Raw genomic sequence first — 8,180 nt, forward strand, 5'->3', positions numbered from 1 at the left:
AAAAAAAAAAAGAAAGAAAGAAAGAAAAAAAATTGGACTACTGCATTGCAGTACGGCTGAAATGCAGGCTGCCCGGCAGAGCACAGGGACTCTCCCAGCGCTGCTTGCTCAGGCTGCTGCCTCCTCGCCCCCTCAGGCAGCTGCTGTCACAGCCCTGAAGCCTAGAGTGAGGGAGGGGGCTTGGTGGGTTCTCTGACCACGGAGCTCTGGACTACCCAGGCAGAACTCAGGAGGCAACAGTAGAGACTTAGGTAGGGATGTTATGGCTGGGGATGGAGGTGAGGGGGGAAAAGAAAGGGGAGCAGACAGGGGTCCAAGTTGGGAGGCAGCTCTGCCGCTTGCCTGCCTTGTGTCTTGTATTCAGAGAACCTTCAGTTAAGACCTATGTACACCCATCGAGGGCCTCGTTGAGAGCGAGACACCCTCTTAATTCTGTCCATGGTCTCTCAAAATAAGAAAAGGGGGGGATGTCTTTTCCATCCACCCACGTAGAGTGTCCCAGCTTAGAGATTTCAAGGGCATGGACCATCAGGGCTGAAGGGGAGCTAAGAGATCTATCTTATCTAGTCCCTTTATCCACCGGAGAAGGCAGCTTAGCCAAGGTCACTCAGCTGGGGCAGAGCTGGTTGTAGAGCCCAGAGGCAAGGCAAGAAGGAAGGGAGCTTGCTGAGGGAAACCCAGCCAGAGGGCTCTCAACAGGGGCCTGTGGCTTCCTCCTGACTCACTAATGAAGTCATCCAGTAGCTGCTATTCAAGGCAGCCAAGGAGGTGATGGCAGGATTTCCTCGGTGTGTCCCCTTCCTCCTGCATGTGCATACACATGTGTGTATATATATGTGTGTATGGGAGTAGGGACGTGTACATGTGAATATGAATGTGTGTGCATATAGGTGTGTGTCTGTGTGTGCATGTGCACACGTGTGCAGAAGTGTACACATGGGTGAGTGGTCCAAAGCTCACTTCCTCCCTTCTGCCACACTGCGTTCTCGAACCACTGATGGCACTGGCCAGATGCTGGAATCTGCAGCCCCTCCCAGACCCTTCACAGCCCCTCCCAGACCCTTCACAGCCCCTCCCAGGCCCTTCACAGCCCCTCCCAGACCCTTCACAGCCCCTCCCAGATCCTTCACAGCCCCTCCCAGACCCTTCACTGCCCTGGCAAAGTCCAGACCCTGCCCCAGGCGTGGACCTTCAGCTTCCTTGAGTTGGGGTCCGAGGTGTGCACTGGGCATAGGGTGAGCGGTGTAGGTGTGGGCAGGACATACTCAGAACCCCTTTGCCCTCAGGTTTGTTATGGTAGTTGTCATCTGTCTGACATGGGTGCTGGGAATCTAACTCCAGTCCTCTGAAAGAGCTGTACTTGCTCTCAACCATCTCTCCAGCCAAAATGACGCTTGATGCTTCTCCTCTCTCCTCACAGGCAGTCCAACCCCAAAGCCTGGTCCAGCTAGTAGCACAGTGGTGCTCAACCTTCCTAATGCTGCAACCCCTTAATGTCGTAGTGTTCCTCACGTGGTGACCTGCAGCCATAAAATTATTGTCATTGCTACTTCATAACTAGAAGTTTGCTATGGTTGTGAACCGTAATCAAAACATCTGGTATGCAGATGGTTTTAGGTGACCCTTATGGAAGGGTTGGTCAATTCCGAAGGGGTCGAGACCCACAGGTTGAGAATCACTGCATTAGCATCTCTCCTGCGTGATGTACAATCTAAATAATCTGCCTACGATACATTTTCTTCCTCACTGTACTGTTACTATCCGCCCAGCCTCCAACTTAGATCTAGCCTTTCTCCCTCCAGGAAACCTCCTCTTGACTTCCCTTTGTTACACAGCACTATCCCATATATTTTTTTTTTATATCACTGGTTGCATCACAGACAGAATGGTATGCATGTATCTGTATGTGCGGTCTGTGGCTGGTGTCACCTCTGCAAGCGAGCCAAGCCCTCCGTGAGGACAAGGCATTGTTTGCTCTTGCTTACCACTGACTCCTCAGCTAAGCATTAACCGTAAGTTGCTGAGTGGATGGAGGAATTGACAGGTAAGTTGAGGCAGGCTTTGTGGACAGAGGCAGGTGGAACGTGGTGCTAAGAGTCCAGCTGTAAGAGCTGGCCTGAATGCAGGGTGCAGTGGCTGGGTCCCCAGCGCAGCAGGAAGCTGGTCCATTGGTGGGGGGGGAATGCAGACAGCAGAAAGGCCATTGGAGAGTGTTGTCTCCTTGGGTCATGTGACTGAAAATATTAGACCCTGGGAGCAATTAGTTAAGTTAATTAGCTCATCTATTTAAGCAGCAGCTAAAGCAACAGGGCCTGAAGACCATCTTGGGAAAGACACTCAATTATTTGCACCAACGTCACCCTAATTTCCCAGTAAGCTCGGCTGTGCCTGGGCAAGGGAAGAGACCTGAACACCCAATTAATTTCCCCATTTGGAGGCTGGAGTGGGAGGAGGCTGGCGAAAAGCAGGCTGTTAGTGCCCCGAAAGCCCATTGGGCGTCTTACTACTGATAAAGACACAGGCTGAGCTGTGACCCAAAGAGAGACTGATTTAGTCAAGGTCACCCGGCAAGTCAGAGTTAGTGAGGTCCCTGCCTCCCAGCTCAGGACCTCCACGTCACTGCTGGGTATCACCATGGTGACAGAGCAGACGCAGCAGCGTGGCTCACCTAGGGCAATGTCCAGAAATGAGGCCACACCTCTATTCTGGACTCTGGGCCCCTGTTTTGTCCAGTGCTTATTTGAAGAGCGGTTGGACATACGGTAATTCCCTCTTCTAGACTATAAGGAGATAGGAGTTCATAGTTCCTGTTGTTCTCTGATACAAGGTCAGCAGACAAAGATGATGAAGTGTTTACTGTGTGCCTACAATGTGCGGGGGAGAGGGGGCACTGCAGAGAACTCACAATACACCAGCAGAGCCCCTGGACACTGGTGAAGGACAGAGAAGAAGGAAGTTCATGAGGCCTGGGTGTTGAGGGCGGGAGTAAAGAGCTCTGACTGACTGAATCAGGAAGCAGTGCAAGAGAGTGGGCAGACTGGAGACTGGGAGCAGTGCTGGGGCCAGAGGCCTGGTAGAGAGTGACCATACCATGGGGAGGAGCCATGGGGAAGGGGCATGGGGAGGAGCCATGGGGAGGGGCCATGAGGAGGAGCCATGGGTAGGGGCCATGAGGAGGGGCCATGGGGAAGGGCCATGAGGAGGGACCATGGGGAAGGGCCGTGGGGAGGAGCCATGAGGAGGGGCCACGGGGAGGAGCCATGGGGAGGGGCCATGGGGAGGAGCCATGGGGAAGGGACATGGGGAGGGGCCATGAGGAGGAGCTATTGGGAGGGGCCTTCATCAGAGCACATTCGCTGGGGGCTTCTGGGAAAGAGTGATGTTAGGGGGTTTTGTTTTTTTCCCCAGTTGGAATGATGCTATTGAGATAGTAAACCATTTATTATATGCAAAAAACCAAGGGCATTCTGTACTGGGAAGGGTCCTATTTCCATGGATTGTTAGTTAAGGGCTTGCATTGCTGCCTTAGGAATCAAAACTCAAAGGGGCAATGGGAATGAGAATTAGTCAGCACCTGAGCCCAAAGATCCAGGATAGAGTCCAGTTACAGGCACAGGGTTTCCCTCTAGAACCAGAGTTGGTGACCTCCAAAGGCATGTGTCCTGTCCAGAGCTTCTTCTGAACCCCACATCTGCATGTGTCAGTGCCTGCAGGGTGTTGGTCCCTGAATGCAGTCCAGGTTTCTAAGCTGGGCACTTCCCAAACCAAACTCATACTCCAGTCTCCCTGAACTCTGGTGACAGACTCCACCATTGCTGAAGGGTTACATTCCAGAGTCCCAGAAGTTGCTCTGGATGCCTGGCTCTCCCTTGCTTTCTGATGCAGCTTCTCAGTCATCAGGGAGCCTTCTAGCCACGCCAGCCCACTCTTGGCCTTTCTGCTTGCACGACCCTGCCATGGGCCACCTGTTTCACCTTTCCTGTACGTATGTACGAAGTACTGGCTCTGCTCTGTCTGGGGCCTCTGGCTGCTGCACCTTCAAGTCCAGCCCCGATGTAAGCCTTAGACTGTACCTCATTGCTTATGGCCTGACCTCCTAGGCCCTTTGAGTTCAGGCCACTGACACTGCTCTCTTAAGTCCCATCCTGCTCCTTCCAACCCTCTTCATTCCTACAGTGTGCATGAGGCTGGAGTCCCTGTCTTTTCAGTGGGATCGGAGCAAAAGATGAACTCTGGGTCCCAGTGAGAGGCTGTCTGCCTTGGGAGTGTCCTCAGAGGGCCAGCCTTTCTGCTTCCAAGGTAGCACTCTCACCCCATGGGCTTGCCCTTCCCTCAGCCCCTGTGTCTTTCTCTGCTAGTAGGGATGGTGACCTCCAGCATGTCGTTCCCAGGCCTAGGAGAGTGTGTGGTACATAGTGCATCCTCCAAAGAATGTGGGACAGAAAGTTCCAGGCTGCATTCTCTGGCAGGAAAAACCCAGATGTACTAGAAGGGATCACACAGGCTGTGCGTTCTGACCAATAGGTGGCGATGGAGGCCACCGTGTGTGAGTAGCCCCCACCCCCAGCCCCTTTCAGGTGGGCAGGCTTACCTGGAGGGTCCCTCCCTCCCACAACTGTGGAAGGCTGTCATCTTGGCTTCTTAAATTCTCTGGAGAGAGGCTCAGGGTACAGCTCCAGTTTCCTTTCCCTCGTCAAGGCCCCCTCTGCCAAACATGGATCCTTCATAGGTGGCCTGGGAATTGCTACTCATGTCTAGGAAAAGCTCTCCTTGGGGAGACATGGAGATGCTGTCTTTGACTACAGCTGCCACTGGAGCTGTGACAGGAAGATACTAAAATTGGCAGTATGGTCTTGGGCAGTCCCTTCCCTCCCCAGGAGGTGGGTGGCTGGTGGAACCCACAGATTACGCCTTGAATCCCTTGGGCCCTGGCTCTGGAGATGGGAGCGAGGCAAGACCTTGGCCTTTTTTGAGCCTCTGTTTTCTCAGCTGTGAAGCTTGGTGCTTATGGACCTGGGGGCTGCTGCCCTGGTTGCTCAGGGACCAGGATGGGTGGAAGGAGGGACAACGTGTCAGCACTGGCGATGGCCACGGTGGCATCTGCAGGAGTTGACACTTTTTGCAGTAATCCCAATTTTTGTGTCTTTGAAAGGGAAGCACCGGAACTATTGTTTTGTCTGGACAAGCAGGAAGTGGGGAGTGGACCCAGCCGGTGTGTTCTCACCTCTCCCCTTATCCTTCTCCCCTTGCTCAGGAGCCATACAGGGATGCTAACTTCCAGCAAGGTTTCCCCTGCGCTGTGCTGTGCAGCAATCTCAAGCCACTCTGCAGGGAACCAGCTGTGGTTGTGCTCCTGGAGTAAAGCCTAAGGGAGGGGCCTCCAGCTCAGGTGTCACAGACAGGAAGGAGGACACCTGGGGTAGCAACAGGGAGAATGCAGAATGGGTTTCAGGGAGCCCTTCTGGGCATGATTCCCTCCCCGCTTCCATCCAGGAGTTCTAGAAACAAAGGTAGGGCTGTGCTGTTTAGATGCAAGCAACCGGCAGCTCCCCTGTGTATGTGGGAGGGGCCCAGAGCTGCCATTATCATTGGACTGGAAGCGGGAAAGACACTTTGCTCATAGTATGTGGGCTCAGTTAGAAGTGATTTATTAAAGAAACAAGAAACTCTTGCCCACTTCCCTGGCCACTCCTGGGTCAGCCAAGGCATGCGACTGTGGTTTGGAGTTGGGTTGGTTTGAGCTGGCACTTGAGGCCAACTGAGGGCGAACACACGGAATTGGTGACAGCCTCGAGGGGTGAAGCCATGTGGAGAGGGGGAGGGCTGGTCCTAGCTGCAGTCCAGTTTCCCCAGGAAGTCTAGAGCAGAAGTTGGGCTCAAGAGCCCCTAAGCGGCAGCTGTGATGGTAGCTGAGGAGTTTGTGGCCCAGGGAGAAGCTGAAGGTAGAGGAAGGCTTGACTCCTCCACCAGCCACTAGCGGGAGTGAGCACATATACAGCTTGCCTAAATCCCCTCACACTTTCCACCCCTCAATCCTTAGGCTAATAACCCTGTTTGATAGTTAAATTCCTGTGTTGCTTGTGAGAAAGCTGCTTGGAGTGGTTTCCTTTGTCAAGTCCCATCATGGATGGGTGGCAGTCTTGGCATTGGGTACTCAGCCTCTAGGCTACACTTGCTGAGGGTTTCTGTGCCTGGAGGCCAGACTCAACAGGAAGGCCTCCTGTGGAGATGACTGTTTTTAGAATTTAGGGGACAGAAACAAGTAAGGACAAGGGGAGGGGTGGGGAGCAGAGGCCAGAGGGGGCTGCCGGTGGGGAGATTGACATGGCGAGATTGTGAGAGGAAAGAGGACAGTGCCCTGCTCTGAGGGAATAGTATGTGCAAAGGTCCTGAACAGGGCAGAGCATGACCCTTTCAGGCTCTGTAGGGTAGTGAAGACATCTGAACAGGGATGTGGGCCAGAGCAGAACCAGCTGCAACTGAAGAGTGGGAAAAGGCAGCATGCTTAAAGACCAAGAAGGAGGACAGTTGGATGGGAGGAGCACAGGGAGGAGGGAGAAGGTATAGATAAGTATCCAGTGCATGCGAACTAGGGAAAGATCAGCACCCAGAATCACAAGGCCTACCTCTGGGCCACCTTGACTCCTTGGCTGAATCACCCACATTTTAGGGGACCTCTGATCCTTCATGGCATAATGAAATATCCCTGTCTTGCCCCGAATCCTCCAGCGATGGTCTACATGGACTAAGAGATCAAAGCTGTAAGGTTCATTGTTACCACCCCTGCCAGGGAAGGGAGCCCAACTATAGATGCCTTTCTCAGAGGACCTGCCCCATCTGCATAGATGCCACCAATAGAAGTCCACTGTCCCTCCACCCCAGGAAGGGACAGGCACATGGAGGCAGTCTGTAAACTAAACAGGTATTTCTAGAAAGTGTGGACACGGCTTTACAGATGGACTCCATCTCTGCCTCAGACCCCACTGCCTGGCAGCAGTTTTGAGGAAGGCTCAGGGCATCTTCCGATTCCTGTGGTTGTGTCGACTTATCCATCCAAGTATCATCACATTTACCCATTCCCATCCTGAACCTGGAGGCATGGGTTCTCCTAAGGCAGGATGCTGTTGGGCACTCTTAGCTAAAGAAAATCCTGTAGTCTAACCTGAATGCAACCCTACTGAGCCGTCCTCATTGGTGGAATCCAAAGAGGGGTGCTCCCCCATGGAGGAGCAGGCTCCTTACACTTCTTCAGCCTGCCCACGCACAGGAAGCAGTTCTCAGCTCTGTGGGTGGCATGGGTACGAAGACTCCCAGTACTCCTTATAGTCTAACCTTGAGCTCTTGACCGGCAGGCCACCTTTTCTTTCTGGAGAATGGACACCCGGGGACAGCCTTCCCAGCACATGGGCAGCTCCTGTCAGGTGTTCAGGAACATGCTCCTGCTCAGGCATGCTGCATGAAATCCCCCAGATCAGCTCTTCTGTAGCCTTGGTCCCTACAGCCAGAAGCAGCCATTCTTAAAGGAGTCACTAACTTTACAAAGAACAGCAGGGCTGCCGGAGCATTGCAGCAGGCTGGGGACTGGGAGAGGGGGAAGAGGTTGATGGTGGACTGGTTATTTCCTGTCTCTTCCAGGTAGGTATGCCATGGAAAGCACACACACACACACACACACACACACACACACACACACACACCATCACAACTTCCTGCGTCAGGCCCTGAACTTGATTCCTGTTTGAGTGTACAGAACTGGAGGGAAAGAGAAAGAGGTGTTGCCGCAAAGGGTGGAGCAAGCAAGCAAGCGGGACCGAGGAGAGCAAAGGTGTGCTGGGCTGGGTAAGCCGGACACTCCACTTGGGGACTGGGGTCCTGAGGTCTTAGCAGCAGGGGAGTTGGGGACTGAGGGTGAAGCATGAGGGTCAGACCGAGGCACTAGGGATGAGGGGGGCACCATGGTTTCAAGTCTCCCTGCTACCCGCTACTCACTGTCCCTACACGGGGTTTGTGGAAACCCTTGCCCAAGAAGAAGAAAGCAAGATTTGGGGCAAGCAGGAAGGGGGCTCCTGGACACAGCCCTTTTACAGGTAGCTTTTCCACTTCCGCGTTATCGCCCCTCCCATAGCTACCTATGGAAAGACCCCACACCCTGTCCTGACTCCACCCTCCAGAGACCTGGT

General features: G+C 53.6%; 1 protein-coding gene across 1 annotated transcript in view; it reads left to right on the forward strand.

Annotated features, from left to right (window-relative positions):
- Positions 1-8,180, forward strand: part of Syt2 (synaptotagmin 2) — a 111,549-nt gene that overhangs the window by 55,860 nt on the left and 47,509 nt on the right. The gene's annotated exons all lie outside the window — the stretch shown is intronic.

This window comes from Mastomys coucha, unplaced genomic scaffold (assembly GCF_008632895.1).
Source record: "Mastomys coucha isolate ucsf_1 unplaced genomic scaffold, UCSF_Mcou_1 pScaffold1, whole genome shotgun sequence".
Taxonomy (NCBI): Eukaryota; Metazoa; Chordata; class Mammalia; order Rodentia; family Muridae; genus Mastomys; species Mastomys coucha.